The sequence below is a fragment of the Rhododendron vialii genome, chromosome 5a (genome assembly GCF_030253575.1).
Source record: "Rhododendron vialii isolate Sample 1 chromosome 5a, ASM3025357v1".
NCBI lineage: Eukaryota > Viridiplantae > Streptophyta > Magnoliopsida > Ericales > Ericaceae > Rhododendron > Rhododendron vialii.
In genome coordinates this window covers 2,661,443-2,682,293 of record NC_080561.1, presented here as the reverse complement: position 1 = coordinate 2,682,293, position 20,851 = coordinate 2,661,443, and the positions used below count along the sequence as shown (strand labels likewise).

Genomic DNA, 20,851 nt, shown 5'->3' with positions numbered 1-20,851 from the left:
TAAGGGAATAGTTGTTTGTGTCGGGAATTGATTTAGGAAGTCTCGTAACGCAAGGGGTGGTAATACGAAGACTTAGACGGTCTCGTAAAGCAAGGGATGGTAATACGATGACCTGAGTTGTAGGGATCACCGTGACGCAAGGGGTGGTAACACGGTAATCCTTGTGGTGTTATCCGGTAACGCAAGGGGTGGAAATACCGATGGAGGGGATTTTGGGCAATGGTCAATCGTATCGAGGTTATTGAGTCATTTGACATTGAGTGAACATAGTGACATTTCAAGCTATATGCATGTGATAGAATGATCATGTTGAACGTTGAGAATATCCTTAAATCACTTGTTTCCATTGTTTGAGCTATACCTCTTGCCTTCATTTCACCTGCACATTTCATCATGTTTATATATAGAACTGGTAAAGGTTTTCCTACTGGGCTAGTGTAGCTCAACCAAATCTTTCTTTTCAGGGCAAAATGCTGGACAATAGCTCGCATGCTATGTATGCTTGGGAATGAAAGACTTTTTTTTTGGAAGTTAACCCCTCGTAGTTACTTAGCATCTTTGTAATAACTTTGTTTTGACAAAGATGTAAGTGTAACTCATTATCCTAATCCTTTTGACTAAACGTTTGTAATATTCTAAACAGGATTGTACTTGCATTTATGTATTTTGGGGCCAAAGCGCCAAAGTTGTAAACCTTTGATCATGGGGATTTGATTTGTAATTTAAGACAGATGAAGACTTTTTTTTTGGGTAATATGTATGATAGGAGAGGCTCTTTATTTAAAATGTATTACTTAATTATGTTGAAAATTGAGGGCGTGACATATACTATTGGGGTATCTCAGTCACAATATAGATAAGCACATGTAGTACAGTGAGTTGCAATTGTAGGGTAACAAAGCAAATTTTATGTTCCTATACGCATTTATGTCAGTCAGATTGTGCACAAATTTTCTTCATGCACCATCTGCTCTAGTCTCTGACCAAGTGGATGTCCCAATCTTCTATGCCATTGCCTAAGAAGAAATGTTGTCGACCTCTTCATTTGATGACTCACTTCAAGCAGGTAAAGATAAAGATAAAAATGATGATTTTCAAATATGTTCATAGCCCTTCGTATAATTGTTATCGGGGAGAGGTGAGACGATCAGATTAAAAAAAAAAAGATTAGACGATACGATAAAAATAAAGAGGTGAGAAGATGAGTTGTGACAGCAAAATCGTAGGTAATGGCCACGCTTTCGTGTTCGCAGCCGCGTGCCAGATATTGTGGCCAGTGTTACATTGTCTGCGGCTCCACAAGTAAGCGTGTTTTGTAGATACGCCTTAGAAACAGTTTGCGTCCAGATTACAAATGTTTGCGTCCAGGACTACAAAGTGCGCAGCAAGGCTTATCATTAGAGCGTGGTTCTAGGCACGCTTTCCAATTGAAATACACGTGCCTCCCAAGTTTCCTCTCTTTTGTATTTCTTCCTCCCCGTGCGACGGCTAATCGCATCACATATGTTCGTCTTCTCCCCACCCCCACACACTCTCTCTCTCTCTCTCTCTCTCTCTCTCTCCTCGGCGAGTCCCCGCCGTCTCAGGTCCCTTCCGCCGCCGTACACGTACAGAGCCAATCCTCTGGAACGTCAACCATGGCATGGTTTTGTGCCGTAACTACGACGGGTATCACCCCACACAACGTGATCATGACACCTGCATGATGTAACTATCTCTTGTCTCCTCTATTCTCACCAATTTACTTTCTCAGTTTTTTTTTTTTTTTTACTCTGTTCATAGTACAATCTAGTATTGCTTGGTTTATCTGATTTCTGAAGCCTTGAAAGTAAACTAATTGTTTGTTTTCAGATCTTTTTGCAATTGTGGAAAAGTGCTTTTTCGCGACGAGTTCACGGAGGAGCCTACTTTTGTCAAGGGCGCCAGAAGAGAGGTTTGTTTACGATGCAGGAGTTTTTTTTTTTTTTTTAAGAAAAATTAAGACTTTACGCGTTGGGTTTGTCTAGTATTTTGATAGGCAACACAGCTTGTACTGAATATGTATTTGCAATGAATCAAAGGCCAAGAAAAAACATCTTGATGAGTCCGTGGCGAACCGTCCGATCATCGGTTCGCGCAATTGGTACTCACCGGTCAACTGATTCGGTTAATAGCAAACCAAGAATTCCTTGTGACATGGTGAATGAACGAGTAGTTGATGTCGGATGCACAATCCAATGGCTCGAACCGAGCTCAACACGGTGCTGTCCACCCAGTGCACAGCATGGTCCCCCATCCCAAGCTTAAATGACAGTATGCTTGCACGCATGACTGACCCCTTGAATGAAAGATTATAATCAAGTATGAGAAGTACTTGGGTACCTCCTTTTGAAAAAGGCGGAATAACTGTTTGTAACCGAGTGGGCCGCTCGTTCCCATCTGAAAACAGAACACTAAAATTTACGACTGTAAGCTTTCCGATGGATCCAGCTCGCCAATGGATATTTCAGGCCACAAGGTTATACGCCCAAATTCAACAGTTTTGATTACGTCTATAAAAACGCTCCGAACGCCAAGAGCAAAGACTTGTGTGTTTTCCTGATATGAAGACTGTCTTCCAGGAACAACAACTCCGTAGCGTTCAATTTCTCCTGATACTTCTTCAATAATCTTCTCTGCATTCTCCGTGTTATACACAAGATGGACTCCTATCTCCTTTACTTGAAATCCTTCCACTGTGAACACTGAAATACTCATTTCATCACCAGCTTCCACCTGATTTTCAAACTTCCAATAGCTCAACCAAATCATTTCCTCGCCACCTTCAGGAATGCCAGTGAATAGTGGGCAGTAGCTCCAAATCAATCTCTTGGTAGCATTACTGAAAACTATATTCAAGTAAATACCAAAACCAGTAAATATATAATCTCCATTATACACGGTACACAAACTCAAGCCTTGGATTCTGCCATTATGATGCGGCGCCCTAAAAGATAATGAAGATCCTTTACTTGTAAGATTGAACCAACCTGGAACCTTGCTCCCCGGAATATAAGTGTAGAACACATGTTCTTCATGGCATCCCTGTGCCACGAAAAGGCATAAGTTAGCCAATTACACAAACACAGTCACAGAGAGAGAGAGAGAGAGAGAGAGAGAGAGAGAGAGAGACCTGTATAGAAAGCTTCTGTTCGGATAAGCTGGGGATTGCAAGCATTACCTTTAGGTTTCCCATGGATCCCACGTGGAACAAGCCTAGATTGTTAATTATCTCTTTATCAACATTTCCTATGGGTTCCAACTTGAATATACCGGAAACTTCTACCACATTGTCACACCCGAAAATAATTAAAAAAAATAGTTCCGCCCTGTCAAAGCGAATTAGATCGTAGTCTGAGGTGAATGCAGGTGATACAAAAGTTGCTTTGTTCAACGATCTGTGTGCAAACGACGACTTTTTTGCAAATGCAGGTGACAGAAATGTTACCTTCTCCAACGATCTGCAGAACATGACTAAACATCCAGAAAGTTTCTCCGGTACTACTAGTGACTGAAGCCTATTGCAACTGCATACTTGAAGCGATTCGAGCCGAGTAAGACATTTGACGCCATCTGGGAGGCTAGTTATAGGGTTGTCGCTTAGATCTAATTTCTGCAAGGAGGAAAGGCTGCTAAGATCTCTAGGGAAAGCATTGTCTGATAGATTGCAGCACTCAAGACTTAGTTTTACCAAGGATCGAGGTAAAGAAGCAGCCCAAGAAGTTCCAATATTTTTTTTTAGCTTCAATGGCGAAGGCCAGATGAACGAATGCCAGGCTTTGACATTCTGAATTTTAGAGGGTGATTGAGTTGTGACAGCTACATCTTCTGCTCGAAGCACTGCTACAGAATCCATATTTCCCATTTTGCTTGGCGAATTCTTGAGATTTAAACAACCTGAGATGTCAAGTGTCCCCAAAGATTTTAGCATACCAATGCTTCTTGGAAGCTTCCTCAGATAGCGGCAATCTTTTAAATTTAACAAAACAAGTCTCTCCAAGTGTCCAATGGATTCATGAATCTCGACCAACCTTGTACAATCTTCAAGTACCAGTCTCTCAAGGTTGGGGAGTACTATGAAGTTAGGAGTTTTGGAAAGGTTATGGGAGTGACTGAGATCAAGGATTTTCAGTGACTCAAGAAACTGTCAAACAACAAAATAAACGGTAGGATTATAATCCTTCTGTTAATTCGCCTACAAAATTAAGAAAAGAGAAAAAGCAAAACATAATATACCATAGTTCCTTCCAAAAAATTCTTCAAGCGGCTATGAGGCATCTCAAGGGCAACCAGGGTCTCCAATGGGAAATGACTGGGTATGGATTCAAATGGGAAGCCACGCCAAACCAACCATCTTAGTTCTTTGGGAAAATTTTGATAGCTTCCACTTAGTTGTACATGACTGAGCTGCAGAAATTTTAAATTGTACATTTTTGAAAATGCATCAGTTTCCAAAGCTATTTGATTTGAATCTGCTGGAGAAATGCCGGCAGAGTTCCGGGAGAAGATGCCAAAACAATATCTCTCGAGCAAATTCCCTACATTTGGCAATAATGAGTTTTCCAAGAATTCATCCAGACTGTGTTTTCTATTAACACCAAACATTCTCCGGGCAGACGTATCTTCCTTCAATACACTCATATCCAAAATGAGGCCTTCAATTTTTCTTGTGCCCTGAAGAAAAAAAAAAGGGGAGGGCGGGGGGGGGGGGGAGGAGGGGAGGGCAGGTGTGTGTGAGAGAGAGAGAGAGAGAGAGTTGATTAGTAAAAGCCATAACAACACAAATATACATTTACAAATATACAAGAGGAGCACTTGTAATTCTTACAGTCTTTTGTCTTAAAACATTAAAGGAATCTTTATGATTACACAGTCTGCTACGTTCTCCCGGCTCCTTGGGTGATTCTTGGCGGACTATTTCTCTTCCCATTTCTTGAAGCAAATGATGCATCACCACCTTGTTGGATCCATCAACTGTTACTAGACATCTATCCATGAGATTTTGAATCCCAATTGCTATGTAAAAATCACAGTGGTCTAGGATTGTAATTGTACAGTCCTTATCGCTCCCACTGAAGAAACAAGCAATATGGAGGAATAAACTTTTATCGTGATCGTCTTGTAAAGAATCATAGCTTATTTTAAGTTTATCCAGAATTTCACTTTCGGGGATCGCTTTCAATTTTTCTAATTGACTCTTCCACAATTCTAAGCTTTTTCCAGACAAAGAAGAGCCCAAAACTTTAATAGCCAATGGTAGTCCTCCACAATGGCGGACCACCCACGTTGAGTAGTCTACATATTCATCAATGGGATGGCTTCGTCCAAAGGCATGCAGACTGAATAGCTCAAAGGATTCATCATACTTTAATTTTTCAATCATATGCACATTGCAAACTTCATGAGCCCTTAGCAAGCGCTCGTGCCGAGTGGTTATAATGATCTTGCTCCCTGGAAAAAGCCAATCACGCATTCCGAGCACTGCATCTAATTGGTCCAACTTATCAACATCATCAAGAACCACAAGAACTCTTTTGAAACTCAAGGCTTCTTTAATCTTGACAATTCCTTCATCAACATTGTATATCTTTTCCTGTCTTCCGTTCAAAATATCTTAAAGAAGTTGTCTTTGTAAACAAAGTAAACCATCTTGTTGTTTTGAAGTTTCTCTTACATTTGCAAGGAAACAGCTACCTTCAAATTTTGAGAAGTTCAAATTATATAGAAACTTTGCGATGGTTGTCTTTCCTATTCCACCCATCCCACAAATTGCAGCTACACCAACATCAGCCGATCCATCTTCTAGCCAAAACTGAATTTTTCTGGCACGAGAATGTATTCCAATTGCATAGGGGGTAATGTCCAAGATTGTGCGACTTAATTTGTCTCCTACTACTTTGATAATTTTCTGGATAAACCTCGACTCATGCCTAAGATGGAAAATAAAGCACAGTAAGAAAACTCTGTTATCGTCATTGTTGGAAAACCAAGAGTTCTACACTCGAAAAAAATGCATTTGACAATAATTAGTTCCAAAAAGAAAACTCTTTTTCCTACTAATCTGCTTTCCTACTCTTGCTATTTGTTAAGAAGAAAGACCAAGTTTCTGTTAAATTACAGTGATTGGAAATGAATCACCAGGCATAACATAATTAAGAGAACCTAAACATAAACGAAAAGATAGGGTGTCCAACTTTGGTCTCAGATTCAAATCTGACCCTCACAACACTTGGAGCTTTCATAAGTTTTCGAATGTAGTACCGTCCGTTAGGAGAAATGGAATAACCTCTAAAACTTTCCTAGTTAAGCTAAATGATCGGGAAAAACATCGTGAACTTCCAGCTAGCACTAGTGGACTGTTCTCCTCTCTCTCCCCAGTGGGGAGTAGATTCAGGTCCAGGGCTATGGATGGCCTCTGAAGCCCTGTTGACTAACATACTAACACCCCGCTAACCCTCATTGATGTATATCGTCTAAAAAGCTAAATGATCAGGGATTGACTTAGGAGGAGAAGGCCGAGATACTCTATTATTTTTATGTTTTTGTAAACATCATCGTATCTTATGCGTTTCGAAACTAAAAATGGTAGCACAAATTACATTAAAATACAAAAGATGGAATTACATTAAAATACAAAAGATGGAGGGAGCCCCGCTCCACTAAGGGAAATAAGTATTTATTTTTTGAATTAAAGTTGATGTATTATGAGAGAATGACATGTCTCGTAAAGTGGAAGATAAGTACTTAAAATAATAATAACCATAGCCAAACAAGACCTAATCACCAATAGCTTAATATCGAAAGAAATAAAAAGGCTGTGTGGGACTATCATTTGCATGTAAAACCCCCGTCTCAGAAAGGGTAAACATCAATCCAAAAGGTTTTGGCATGAAACAATTTCATACAGTAAATCCCATGGATACCATAACCATATAAAACCTCCGTCTCAAAAACGGTAAACTTCAATCCAAAAGGACCCGGCATGAAACAATTTCATACAGAAAGACCCATGGACATTTGCCTATAAAACCATCATCTCAAAAAATGGAAAACTTCAATAGAAAAGGTTCTGGCATGAATCAATTTCATCCAAAAAAAAATCCCCAAAACAGATGTTAGAATGGTATTTAGGATAAAGGACTCGGGAGGAAATTACCCATCAGCACAATTTTGTAAGTTCATCCCAGCTAAATCAGCAACTTCTCTGAGGGCTGCCCTCCATTCTTCCACCTTGCTCATCCATTCCTTTCTCCTTTCACCACTTTCTGCTTCAACTTTCCCTTCATGTCGCGTAAATGCTTCTTCGAAACATCCTGATTGCTCCCTCACTAGGGATGGATCCACATCATAGAAAACGGGAAGAACTACATGTCCAGAGGTACTCCATCGTCTGCTGATCATCAAAAGCTCATCAAGGCACCAACTTGAAGATGCATAGTTCTTGGACAAGACAACTATTGATATCCTCGACTCTTGAATTGCTTTTTGTAGTTCTGACTTGATGTTCTCTCCTCTTTCAATCCCATCATCATCTCTAAAAGTGCGAAATCCGGCAGAGTCCAATGCCGTGTAGAGGTGGTCAGTGAAAGTCTTCCGAGTGTCTTCCCCTCGAAAGCTCAAAAACACATGATAACTACAAGGTGAAGTTGAAGAAGAGGCTACTTGGGATCTTATGGAAGCCATTGAACCAAACTCGAGAGAGATAAAAGGAGTACAGGACCAGATATCAATGATATGTATAAATAAGTTAAGACACCATTGTTATATATAGAAGATGTCACTTGTATTGCTAAAATTGGAGGAATAAGTCTGTTTGAGTAGATGAAAATCGTGCAAAAAGAACAAGAGAAAAGGAAAGACGAAAGAGAGGTTGGTTTTGACTTTCTTTTTTGATAATCAAAAGACGAAAGAGGTTGGTTGTGACTTGTGAGTACCAAATTCAACACATCAACATTCACATCAATTAAGACGAGATAAGTTACTAATCATGTCTTTTCTACCCCAGACTAGACAAATCTAGAAAATGGGACTGGATGTTGAGAGGTGGGTTGACTTTTGAGGCCAGTAGGCTCCACTTCTCCACCATCTGCGCATTGCATGTGGAGACGAGAAATGCTAAGTACAAAGAAAATGGGCAAAGAATTGACCCTTAAAGTGTACATGAACGGCTCAGATGCACTGCACACTGAATCTGAGCCGTTCATGTACACTTTAAGGGTTAATTCTTTGCCTATTTTCTTTGTCCCTAGCACTCCTCGAGTGGAGACAATGCTCAATCCACTGGTGTTTCCCACTTGAGGCCATGAATGGTGTGTGATGTAAGGCATTTGTGCATTAAGAGATGAGTCATAACTCTTGGCCAACTATATAGCAAATGAACTTAACAATGACAAATCACAAAAAAATTCAACATTAACCATGACTTGTTTCTCTTTCCAGATTGTCCTACTTCTTGTTCTCATAATCCATTATTTGTTTATTCAAGCTTTCGAGGAGTTAAGAAAACCTCTCCGTGGATTCACTCTTTCCTCTCAAATATGGCGGCAATTCGTAGAAAGATATTTCTACCTGCCTTTCTTTTCCTTATTACTACAAATTTCTGTTCTATTAAGTCACTTAATCAAATCACCCAATATTCTTGGTCAAGATGGCTGGAAAAACTCTCTGTACTATGCCATAGAACAAGAACATCGTGAGTTTCATTACAGACAATTCTCTAGTCTACAATTATATTTGTACAAGAAATAAACGAAATCATTAGGCTCCTCCCTTTTCTTTTTTTTTCTTGTTGTAGTTGTATTTACCTTCATATTGCTTGTTTCTTCTTTGGAAAGGTCAGATTTCCTGTTAGAATTCTAGCTGAATATGAATTCAACCGGACGGTTAAGATTCAATATCCCAAAAGGACAATGGTGACTACTGCAGTTTCAAACAACTCTCAAAAGAAATTAAACAATGTGAAACCAATTAAGTGAGGAAATTATGAGGAATTACCCATCAGATTGTTTCGTAAGACCATGCTTGCTACATCAGTGCCTCCACCGTCCACCTTGTTCCTCAATGGTCCTTTTTCCTTTTTGTCGTTTTGCTCCTTGGATCCCAATTCATGTCTACCAAATGCTTTTCGATCAAAGCGCGAGTTTTTTATGAAACTAATCTCTTTTTAAAAACAATTGGTCGAAGTGCTCTGATTTTCAAATTATTTTTAAAACTACTCGGTAGCGGCTTTTGAAAAGGCGCTACCAAAGAAGCGTCAGTTCAACCAACGCTATTGATTGGCTTGCGTGGCAATAATGTCCACGCAAGCAATTAGCGCTATCTGAGAAAGCGCTAGGGCTTTATATACGCTCTTCCAAAAGACACTTCGTTACTTTTCTCCTCTCTGTCTCCTCTGCGCTAGGGCTTTGAGATCTCAGCTCTCCAACCCGCTCTCCTCCCATGTTTGCGAGCTCACCGTCCATTGAATGGCCAACGTCCAAACACCGCCACACACCGTCGCCTAATCCGGTATCTCTTAGTCACTGTATGCCTCTCTCTCTCTCCGCCTCTCTCTCTCTCTCTCTCTGCGCCTGAACATTAAGTTGCTTGGCGAAATCCCTGAACAAATAGGTTGCTTGGCCTAGTACATGCTATAACAATACAGCTTGCTACCCATATGACATTTACTTGGGGCAGAGCATTAGCAGTGACCAAAAAGTAAGAAAAGTAATTAACGTTACGATTTTATTCAGGGAAAGAAATATTCTTGAAGAAATTCCCTGATGTAAAATTCGTATTGTTTTTAGGTCATGGTTGATTTATATGACTTTGGTATGAGTGATTAGTGATTGTTGTGTTTGTACTATTCCGATTATGAAAATTGCATTTTGGGTAGATGGTTGGCTGTGTTTGGTGCATTGGGATGCAACTGGAGTTGGAAATTTCTCACTGAATAACAATGTCCCAAGGCATTTTGATAGGCAAGTTTGCTAGTTTGGTTGTTGGTGTTGGGTAAGATTTGATATGTATTCTTCTTCCAAGTTTGAGACAGCGCCATAGTCCCATAGTTATTGTGTGACTTTAAAGACATAGGAGAAACGTACCAAAAAATTCCTTATCAACATGCAACTGAATATGAAAACATTAAATCCTATAAAACTTACCTTTCCTTTGAAACCTTTTGCTGCCTCCTGGAACGCAAGTAGCAAAAAGCAGAAACTAAAACAGGAAAAATATGTACCTAAATCCAGTGAACAGTTAAGAACACCATATTTAAGATAAGTGACACTAGTATAAGGTAACACCTGCATCTTAATTGGATTTTCAAATATTACTGGAGCAACCTCCCTGGTGAATCAATTTATGGCTTTGCTAGCAGCCTGACGATGGACTTGGACATCGACTTGCTGCATAGTGCTGACCCGGGGCCCATAGATGGGTCGATACTTGTTTTACAACAGCAACACCGCTCGAAGAAAGTTTGGGATGCTGACGTAAGTTAATACATTTACAATTCCAAAATGTAGAGCATAGTTGTACTTCATTTCATTATTTGTAAATTTGTCGATGTAACCTTTAATTACTTTAATTCAGCGCACACGGCCGGATGATTGTGAAAGCATGAGAATTCGTCGGGTTGAGTCAAGGATACGTAAGAGAAAATAGCCGTCACCCGCTGTTATGGACTTGATACGCCGTGCCCGCTTAGAGGGACTTTGTTCAGTGCCTTTCTTGTCCTTGGATTGGGCTCTGATTATGGCCCTTGTTGAGCGATGGCGTCCTAAGACGCACACTTTCCATATGCGTCCACGCGAGTTGACAATCACGCTACAGGATATCGAGATTTTGTTAGGCATACATGTCGACGGGCAACCAGTGACTGGCACAACATTAATCGATCCTGATGATTTGTGCCTTCGTCTTTTGGGTGAAGCTCTTGGGAAACATGATAAGAAAGGGGCGAAGGTGAAGTTGAAATGGTTACGTGATAGGTTTAATGGCATTGTAGAGGATGGGGCAACTGCAGAGGTGGTTGCGCGCCAAGCACGGGTTACTTGTTATTGTTGCTTGGGGGAACAATTTTTGCTGACTTCACGGGGGGTTGTGTGCACTTGTCTTACCTCCAATTATTAGAAAACTTTGATGTAGTTGGGGAGTATAGTTGGGGCAGTGATGCACTATCCGTTTTGTACCGTAATTTATGTCCGGTTCAAATCCTATATATGTATTAGTTTACATATGTGGACGTGTTGTCCAACAAACAAATGGCCCGTCCTACGTCGGTGGTAGGACAATCCCCTTACCAATTATGAGAGGGATAACTTTTAATGACTTGCAAGAGATGATTTGGAATGCAGCAAGTATGCCGGGAACATTGATGAAAATAACATACCCCTTCCCAATTATGAGCTATCCTCATGCGACATACCAGTACGCTGGAATTGATGTCGTGGATGATAGTAGCATCGAAATTATGTTCGATGTAGCTGATAAAATCACCGGCTACACCCCCGTTCTGTTCACGGAAACGATGGATGCCATATGTAGCCAAGCAAGTGCCGTGCACCAACGTTTGAGTCATCGGTCACAACGACAATCGCGGCCAAATATTCCTCAACACCGGCAAAATGACAACACTTTCATTCAAAACGAGGAGAATGTTGAAGACGTTGACGACGGACCTATCATACCTGAGGAAGTCCACGATGACATTACAGACATTGGAGCGTTTGAGATGCATATTAGAGACATTGACGAGGCCTCATGTAGCTCGGAAGAAGATGTTGATGCAGGATTAGAGGCCGACAAAGGTGAAGAACACCCAATAGGGATGTTCGAACAGCCACCCACCATGATGACACAAGACACATGGACCAACCTCGTCGACCCTAGTCCACCAATGCCAACGAGTAGTCACGTTGGGTGGGACAGGAGGTCTAAGCTTTTCGAGGGACAGGTGTTTTTTTAAGATAACTCCCCCACTTTATATATCATCATACATTTCATACGTAAAATGTGGTATTCATGAAAAATATTGCATTTTCTTACCTCTATTTGCAGATGTTCTTTTCGAAGCTTGAGGTTAAAAATACAGTGAAGAAATATAGCATGGACAGGAATTATGTGGCAGAGACAGATCAATCCACAACCTGTTTGTTGGTCTACAAATGCGCAAACCAAAATCCATGTTCGTGGCGACTTCGAGCAATAAGGAAGCCGGATCAAGATGTCTGGAAAATTACGCGATATGCAAGATCCCACAGCTGCTTGGCTTTTAGTGTCACCACAGATCATCAGATGCTCGACGCTCGCTACATTGCTAATATGATTATGTCAACCGTGGAAGCAAACCCAAGTACAAAGGTCAAGGCTTTTCAAGCAATGGTAAAAGATAAGTGCGACGGTTACTATCCATCGTATGCAAAGACATGGGCTGCAAAGCAAATGGCTATAGCAACCATTTACGGTGACTGGGAAGAATCATTCGCGGAACTCCCTCAATACCTGGAAGCTATTAAAGAGAGGAATCCGGGTACTCAAACCCATATCATAACAAAGGAGATGGGCAGGCCAGGACATGTTATATTTGATGCTGTGTTTTGGGCTTTCGGGCCCTCCATTGAAGGATTCAAGCATTGTCGCCCTGTAATTAGTGTTGATGGTACTTTCTTGACAGGAAAATACAAGGGAACGTTGCTTGTTGCCGTAAGTCTGGACGCTGAGAATCAAATCTTCCCTATTGCATTCGCTGTCGTCGAGAAGGAGAACAAGGAATGTTAGGGGTGGTTTCTCGATTGCATAAGGTTTTATGTTACTCAACGTCAAGGCTTATGTCTCATTTCAGACAGGCACACAGGCCTTCTTTCATATCTGAAAGATGCTCCAGCATGGAGACCCCCATGGGCATACCACAGATACTGTGCCCGCCACTTGGGGGCAAACTACGTACGGAAGTACAATAAAATTGTGGGCGACCAAGTAAAACTAGCAACCTGTGAAATACAAGTTAGAAAGTTTGAGATTGAGATGCAAAAACTTCAAAGGTTTTCCGACGGTGCAGTCAATAAGGATCTTGAGAAGCTACCCCTACGGAAGTGGTCCTATGCACACGATGGGGGTATGCGATACAGATCGCGTACTACAAACCTGTCTGAGAGCTTTAATGGAGTCTTTAAAGAAACTCGACACCTCCCCATAGTGGCTACAATTAGGACGACATTCTATAAGTGTATTACGTATTTCAACGACTATGCAGTCAAAGCAAGGGAGGGGATCGAATCAGGCAAAACATTCAGCAAATTCGCAACGGAAAAGTACAATGAATGGAGGAAGAAGGCAAGAAGGCACGAAGTGATTGAGTTTGACAGAGAGACAGGAATTTGCGAGGTGCGAACTCCATTGAATCCAACAAGTCCATACAAAGGAAACCACAGGCACACAGTAGATTTCAATGCACAGACATGCACTTGCAACAAGATGCAACAATGGCGAATGTCGTGCTCGCATGTGATTAATTGCAGTGTGTAACAGAATGGCCATGGACCCTAGTCAATTCTTTGGCGATGTTTGGAGGCTTGCCTCAAACATAGCCATTTATAGCTCTAAAACGTTTTTACCACTGCGTGACAAACCGCATTGGCCTCCCTACGAAGGGCCACTAATTTATCCTGATGAAGAACGTCTTAGGGATCGAGGACGTCCACAAGTAAATCGATTTCAAAATGAGATGGATATGATGGATGAATGGCTTGAGGGGCAACCATCACAGAAACAGTCTTGTAGCTTGTGTGGTGGACATGGGCATAACAAGCGAAAATGTTCAAAGAGGGGAGAAGCGTCATCTTCAGCAGCAAATATATAACTTGTAATGTTTAAAACTATGCATCTGCTTAACTTTTCAATTGCTAAAATGGATCTGTAACTTGTAATTTTCAGTTTTTATTTTATTTCATGGAAGTTGTTAATGAAGTATTATTGTTAGAACTATGTAATGCAAAGTTATGATGGTTATTAATTTTGTAGCGCTTGAGTGTTCGATTGTTAAATTGCCTATTAAAATAACAAAATTAGTATCACATAATTGAAGGAAAGTTAACATTATAATAAGAATATATGAAATAAATTTGAGAAACTTAACTATATTTAACAAGTGATAATTAGAAATTTTATTTTGAATGCTGTACGAATTTATTAAGACTGAAAAATGCAATAGGAAATAAAGGCTGAAAAAAGTTATATGAAGATGGTTGAAAAAGCTGAATCATATGAGGCTCAAAAAGGCATTTCATGAATGCTAAACGGTTTTGATTGATCGAAAGAGGTAGCGTTAGTAGAGATGACGCTACTTCATTGAGTAGCACTTGTTCAAATAGCGCTACCGATTGGCTAGCGCTATTTAAAATAGCGCTAGTCCAGTCCACCGTGGCACCGGGACAGCGCCACATGGCATATAGCGCCAATTGGAGTAGCGCTAGTTGGGTAGCGCCACTTGAAGTAGCGCTACCGACTAATTTTTAAAATAGTTTGAAAATCAGAGTAGTTCGACCAATTGTTTAAAAAAAAGGATTACTTTCATAAAAAACTCTCAAAGCGCGCAATTGCCTCCTAACTTCACGTGGTAGAAAAGAGGTAAAACTACATGCCCAGGTGTCCACCCAGTGATGGACTCAGAATTTGTCTCACGTGAGGGCACATTATACTAATAACCTTAAGCAAAAATTGAAATTAAGCACAAAGGCACAAACTATGGAAAATTGAATTGTAAATTTCATTCATTGGGTAAAAACCAAGCAAAGAAATGAAGGCCTAATTTTTCCAAACAATCAAGATAAATATTACGAACCTTAAAATAAAAGAATAAAAAGTCCTAAATTATGTAGCCCCAAATTAAAATTTCCTTCAATAAAATGTTACTTTTGCCGAGTAGCCCCAAATTTAATTGATGATTGGTGAGGAAAATGGTGAGGTGGCGGGTGACAACCACAGAGATGAGCGACCGGCAACGACAAAATAACTCAAGCATCGAGCGAGTTTTTCCCGTCGACTTTTCTGTGTGGATTTCTCGTTCTTCTGCTCATTTTTGCCCAAAAAAAAAATACTCATTTTTACAAAAAAAATAAACTATAAATTAAAAAATGGTTGGGGTGGGGTGGGGTGGGACGGGGCGGGGACACATAACCCCACGTGCCCGCCCCCGTGTCCACCTGCGTTTAGGATGTTGACTATTGGGCCATGGTGGCTCCCATTCTCTTAAATGAGGCTTTGGACTATGTGGAGGTTTTTTCTTCCAAATCTGATCGGATCCATATCCTTTGGGATTTTTGCATGACTTTGCAGAATTGTAGTGGATTTGCATTTACTCCTCTGTCTAGGCATGGCAAAGAAACTGTTTCTTTGCCCTATAAATTCAGTGGCCTGGCATTTGCTTTGGCATGGCCCAGGGCTATAAACGAACCGAATCGAGCCGAACTCTGTTAAGTTCGGTTCAAATTCATTAAGGTACTAGTCTGGCTCGAGTTCGATTTGAGCCTGAACAACTTGGCTCGAGTTCGGCTCGTTAAAATTTTTCAAAGCTTGGGTTCGGCTCTGTTGGGTTTGTTAAGGTGCTAGTCTGGCTCGAGTTCAACTCGGGTTCGATTCGAACCTAAACGTCTTGGCTCAAGTTCGGCTCGTTAAACTCAAACGAACCGAGCCGAGCCGAATTTAAGCTCGAATTGAGCTCTTCAAGACTCAGATTTGATTCGGCTCGACTCATTAAACTCTAGATAACCCAAACTCTCTCAATTAGTGGGAGGCAGAGTAATGGTGGTAGGGCTGTCCCATGTGCCCATGTGCCAGGGATGGCAATTTAGGCAAACCCGACCCAACCCGATCCAGTCCCCGCCCCAAATGGGTAGGGGATTTGGGGATTATTTGGGGATCGGATAGGGTATTGGGATAATTTTTAAAAAAAAGTGAGGAACGGGTAGGGGGTGGATATGAGTTAGTACCCGCCCGATCCCCGCCCCGCCTCACTAGCCTACTATATATAATTATATATACATAAGTGAGGGTTTACCCACTTGTTATTCTGCTTTATGTCAAATGCTCAATTTGTTTTCCCTTGTGGTTTGAATTTTGATGATAACTGGAAGTGATGGAAAGAACATAAATTTATCTACTTTCATACTATTAATTACAACCAACAAGGCACAGTAAGTTCATAAATTTACTCTTTGTGGATAGTGGACAATGAGTGAGATGGTTGTGGAAAATTGTGAGAAGTTATGGCATGATGTTAGATATAATTTTTGAACTGATGTGAGATGAATTAGAGAACGAGTATTGGGCGTGGATTTGAATGTAATGTATGTCGTCTTGTAGTCTGATGTTATTACCGACGAATGTGGTTGATATTGAATGAAGGTTCAAGGTTTTCTTTTCGAATTTAAGCATCTTCTGTATATTTTTGTTTCACCTTTTTTCCTTTTATGTGTATTTTTGTTTCACCTTTTCTTAGTTCGTTTTTTCATTTTGAGCACAGTCTACCACTTCGGGAAACTCGCTCACTGTCAATTCAAGTGGAATCGAATAAAATGCGATCACCAACTGTGGCTGTTTTTTTTGGCATTTGGTTTGTAATGGCAGCCTATATATATATTTTTTTTAATTTAGTTCCATGGTTTATATTTTCTAATAGCAAGTGACTTTTTTTTTAAAAAGTTTCGAAATTTTTGGATCCTCGATTCCGCGCGGGGATCCCCGTTTGGGGCGGGAATGGATGGTAAAAATAAATCCCCGGTGGGGATCGGGGCGGGGATGGGGTCCATGGGGAGAGATTTGTGTTCGGGGATAATGGTATCCACCCCCGACCCTCCCCATTGCCATCCCTAATTACCTCCGATCCATCCCTGTTTCTGACCTCCCCACCCCGATCCGAGCGGGTATTTCCCGATCCGATAGGCAAATGGAGCGGGTATGGTATTTGCTTCCCCAGTCCCGTTTTAACCCGATCCGAACCCGATTATAGATATTTATATTTTCGTATGTATATGTCTAAATAAATTTCATTGTTTTCATATAATAAGAGCAATATACCAATTAATAAAACACTAATTTATGTCTTTATTTTTTTATTTCTATTTTTTTTTAACTCTCATCAATCATCAATATCTTGTTTTTTTCCAAAACACTCTAAAAAGAACAAAACTAGTCAAATTATTATGGTGAATGGGGACCCAATTTTCCCCCGACCCCGACACCTCCCCGATTTCCCCCGCTCCGACTCTAATCAGATATAGAACGGGGCGGGTTTGGGGATGCTAAATCCGACTCCGATCCACCCCATTGCCATCCATACCATGCACCATTGTCTTGGAGTGAGGTCATGCATGACCTCAATGGACTCCCTTGCCTGCCAATATATTGTTGTGTATTGCTCTTAGAGCAGAGGGGGTAGCACTTAAAATGGCAAGAATTAGCTAAAATTTTGTTTCACTTCTATTTTCTATAACCGCTATCCTCTTTTATCCTCTGTGAATTTCCAAATTTAACTTTTTATTTGTATACTTTTTCTCACTTTGAAAGACAACTTTGCAAATTTACATTACAAACAAACAAACAAAAAGTGAGTATGATTATAAAATGGGGGGCAGGGAGTGTGACAATTCTATTTTAAAAATTTATTCACCTAATTGAATAAGATAATAAGGGGTGTGTGATGAGTGGGGACAAATTAACAATTAAAACAATAAAATATTGAAGTAGCTTATGAATAGTTCCTCGCCTCCTTTAGTGAGGAACTGTAGCAAAGTTATAATCTTTGCGAAGTAGTGAGGAAGGCCACGAGGCTGATGCTCCTGATTTTTCAAGTCTTGCTTGCCACTGTAGGGAAAAGAAGAGGAGTAGCTAGAAAGATGCAGATGCTCTAATTGCACTTCGGAATTTGGGAATAAGAAGGGAATGGAAATGAAAGGAAATGTTGAAGATTTCTACGTCAAAGTGCAATTTTTAGAAAGTTAAAGTAATCAGTGGCGAGGCCATGCAACCACCGGTCCCCAAGAGTGTATAGCGTACGGGCACATTGCCAATAATTAAAACGGTAATTATGAGTTTAATTACGGACGTTACAGATCTCTGGAATGGATTGAGTCATATGATAGGCGTGCATGAACGTGAACCAAAAAAGGAGCGAGATCGTGAAAAATTATTTTAAAAAAATTCTAAACTGTTGGAAATCCGGTCTTCAAAATGATGAAAGTGATGGCGTCGTCTCTTCAAACTTGGAACGGTAGAAGTATTCGAGTCACGTTAGGAGAACGATTTCCTAAAGACAGTATTTGCCCCCACCAAAAGGTGTGCACCAGGTTACAGCAAATCCGCCTTCAAGATAAATCGAATCCGAACTCTAGGTTCTTTCTGTTTGTGTTTGCACAAACGAAGACAAACAGAATATCTGCTAAGCAAATACAAAAGAACCAAGAACTGATAGTCTATTTTGAGATATAACAGAATATCAGTTTGCTATTTCTAGGAAGAGAATGTGCAGAAAGATAGAGAGCAATTCAGTATAGAATTTTTTTGGTCCTTCGAATGACTTTACAAATGGCCTATTTATAGACTTATAGGCACCCTAATGTGAAAGGTTGTGTCTTTAGAAAAAACACACATTAGAATTGTCATGTCTTTTAAAGACACTAGTTAGAAAAGGTCATGTCTATTGAAGACATTTAATTAGAAGGAAACATGCCTCTTGGTAGGCACCCTTCCATGAAACACTTAATTATAAGGGCCGTGCCTCTTGGTGACACCCCATGTTTCACATCCTTTCCCAAACGAACACACCCAAATTTAATGGGTGTAATAACCAATTACATAAAGTCACAACTTATGTGAAAAAGGTGTAGCAACCTTTCACAAAAATCTCACTTAGCACCTTTCCAAAAATTCCAAACTAAAATTCAATTTATTTTGAAAAACTCCAACATAAACTGCTAAAATGGTAAGGCCATCCATAGTGGCATAATCAAAAATGGATAGCCAAAAGTTGACACATCAGCTTTTGATTATCCATTTAAGAGGTTGCTAAGCTTAACAATGTTGAGGTCCACAATGGTCACTTCTAATCCATAACTAAAATAAGGGATACACTTCAATTTCACTCTCTCTCCCCTTGTGTTTTCCACCATTGATCACTTCCCTCCATTACACTTTTTTTTGGTAAAAATATAGCGATTTTCTCCTTTAATTTTGGGGAAAAAATTGGTGACTTCCTTCCATAATATTATGAATTTGGAAAAAAAATCATGTACTCAAAAAAAAAATTGTCTTCTTGAATTTGTAAAAAAAATGTAAGGTTCTTTATGTACTCAACGGAGAGGAACGAAAAAAGAATAAAATAAAAACAGAAAAAAAAAAGTGAAATACCTTAATGCGGCGACAAATGTTTTCCACCATTGATCACTTCCCTCCATTATGTTTTTTTTTTTGCAAAAATATATCAATTTTCTCCCTTAATTTTAGAGAAAAAATTGGTGACTTCCTTCCCTCATATTATGAATTTGGAAAAAAAATCATATACTCAAACAAAAAAAAAAACAGATGTGTTCTTGAATTTGTAAATGAATGCAAGGTTCTTCATGTACTCAACCACAATGAGAGGAATGAAAAAGAATAAAAGAAAAACGAAAAGAAAAAGTGAAATACCTTCATCCGGCGACAATGAGTTGAATTGTAAATGATTGAAAGATATGAGCTTCACTTTTGGAGAGAAAGAAAAAGAAAGAGTTTGTGGCTGAAGAAAATGAGATATATATAGAGCAGGTGAAGAAAATACCATTTGAAACACGTGTGTATATAAATTTTAGAACCAGTTAACTTATGTGGTGTGAGATCCACAAATTTTGATTATTGACAAAGATTGCTAGTTTTGGTTATCCAAAGCCCAAAATTTGATTATTTCTAAGAATGTTGTTAAGTTTGATTATACCATTGTGAGTCATATTTTACCCTAATATTGTTAGCTTTAAAAATAATTTGTTTTTGATTATACCACTGTGGATGGCCTAAGAACAGTGTCTAGAAGAAAGAACGTAAAGTCAAAATTTAGACCGGTAGGCGGTATCAGTTTATCCTACCAAAAGAAAATCTAAGTACAACCTAGGGCATGACCCGACACGCTAACAAAAATGTTTGGGCTTCATGCACTTGAGGGTGGGTCGTACACAATCTTGTTGGCTATTCCCTAGCCTATTCTTTAATTTTAGTGGAATGGAAACGAAGACAGGGCCGGCTCTGAGATTTTGGAGGCCTAAGACGATCTTCGAAAATGAGGTCTTAATAATTGTAAACGAAAATCAAATAAAAAGTCAATCACACTGAATAATTTTGATTCGGATATAGTATTTGTTTGTAATGAGAAGTACCGGAGTAGTAGCGTTTAAGGGGGCAAAAAGATGCATCCATACACCCACCGCACTGAATAATTTTGAAGGGCCCCAGAGATTTTTGGCGATCCTGTGACCTTTTACTCCTCCTTTTTGTTTGTTTTTTCTTGCATTCTGTGTTCCATTTTTCTGGGCCATTGGGGCTTAAGTATAAAATGTTTTATTGGGTTTAAAATTGGTCCCTAAAACAACACATATATACTAGGTCCTAAAAATAAGTGGAGCCCTATTTTTTTTGACATTTTTTAGGGGCTTAAGACCCACGCCTCTTGGGCCTTAGCCCAAAGCCGGCAGTGAACGAGGATATGGGTGCAAAGGGGTAGTCCAAAAATACAGCAGCAGCAGCCGAGAAAACAAGAAACAGGGGAACAGACATGTTGTTCTCTAGCTCTCTCAAAAAGGGGGCAGCACACTCTCCTCATAAGACCATG

The 20,851-nt window shown here is 39.9% G+C and overlaps 2 protein-coding genes and 1 pseudogene across 2 annotated transcripts in view; 1 reads left to right on the top strand and 2 right to left on the bottom strand.

Annotated features, from left to right (window-relative positions):
• Positions 1-20,851, bottom strand: part of LOC131327303 (protein EFFECTOR OF TRANSCRIPTION 2-like) — a 38,128-nt gene that overhangs the window by 3,746 nt on the left and 13,531 nt on the right. The gene's annotated exons all lie outside the window — the stretch shown is intronic.
• LOC131327304 (putative F-box protein At5g66830) overlaps positions 1-20,851 on the top strand; it is a 29,267-nt gene that overhangs the window by 4,883 nt on the left and 3,533 nt on the right. The window lies entirely within an intron of this gene.
• Positions 2,028-7,921, bottom strand: LOC131327302 (disease resistance protein RPV1-like; annotated as a pseudogene).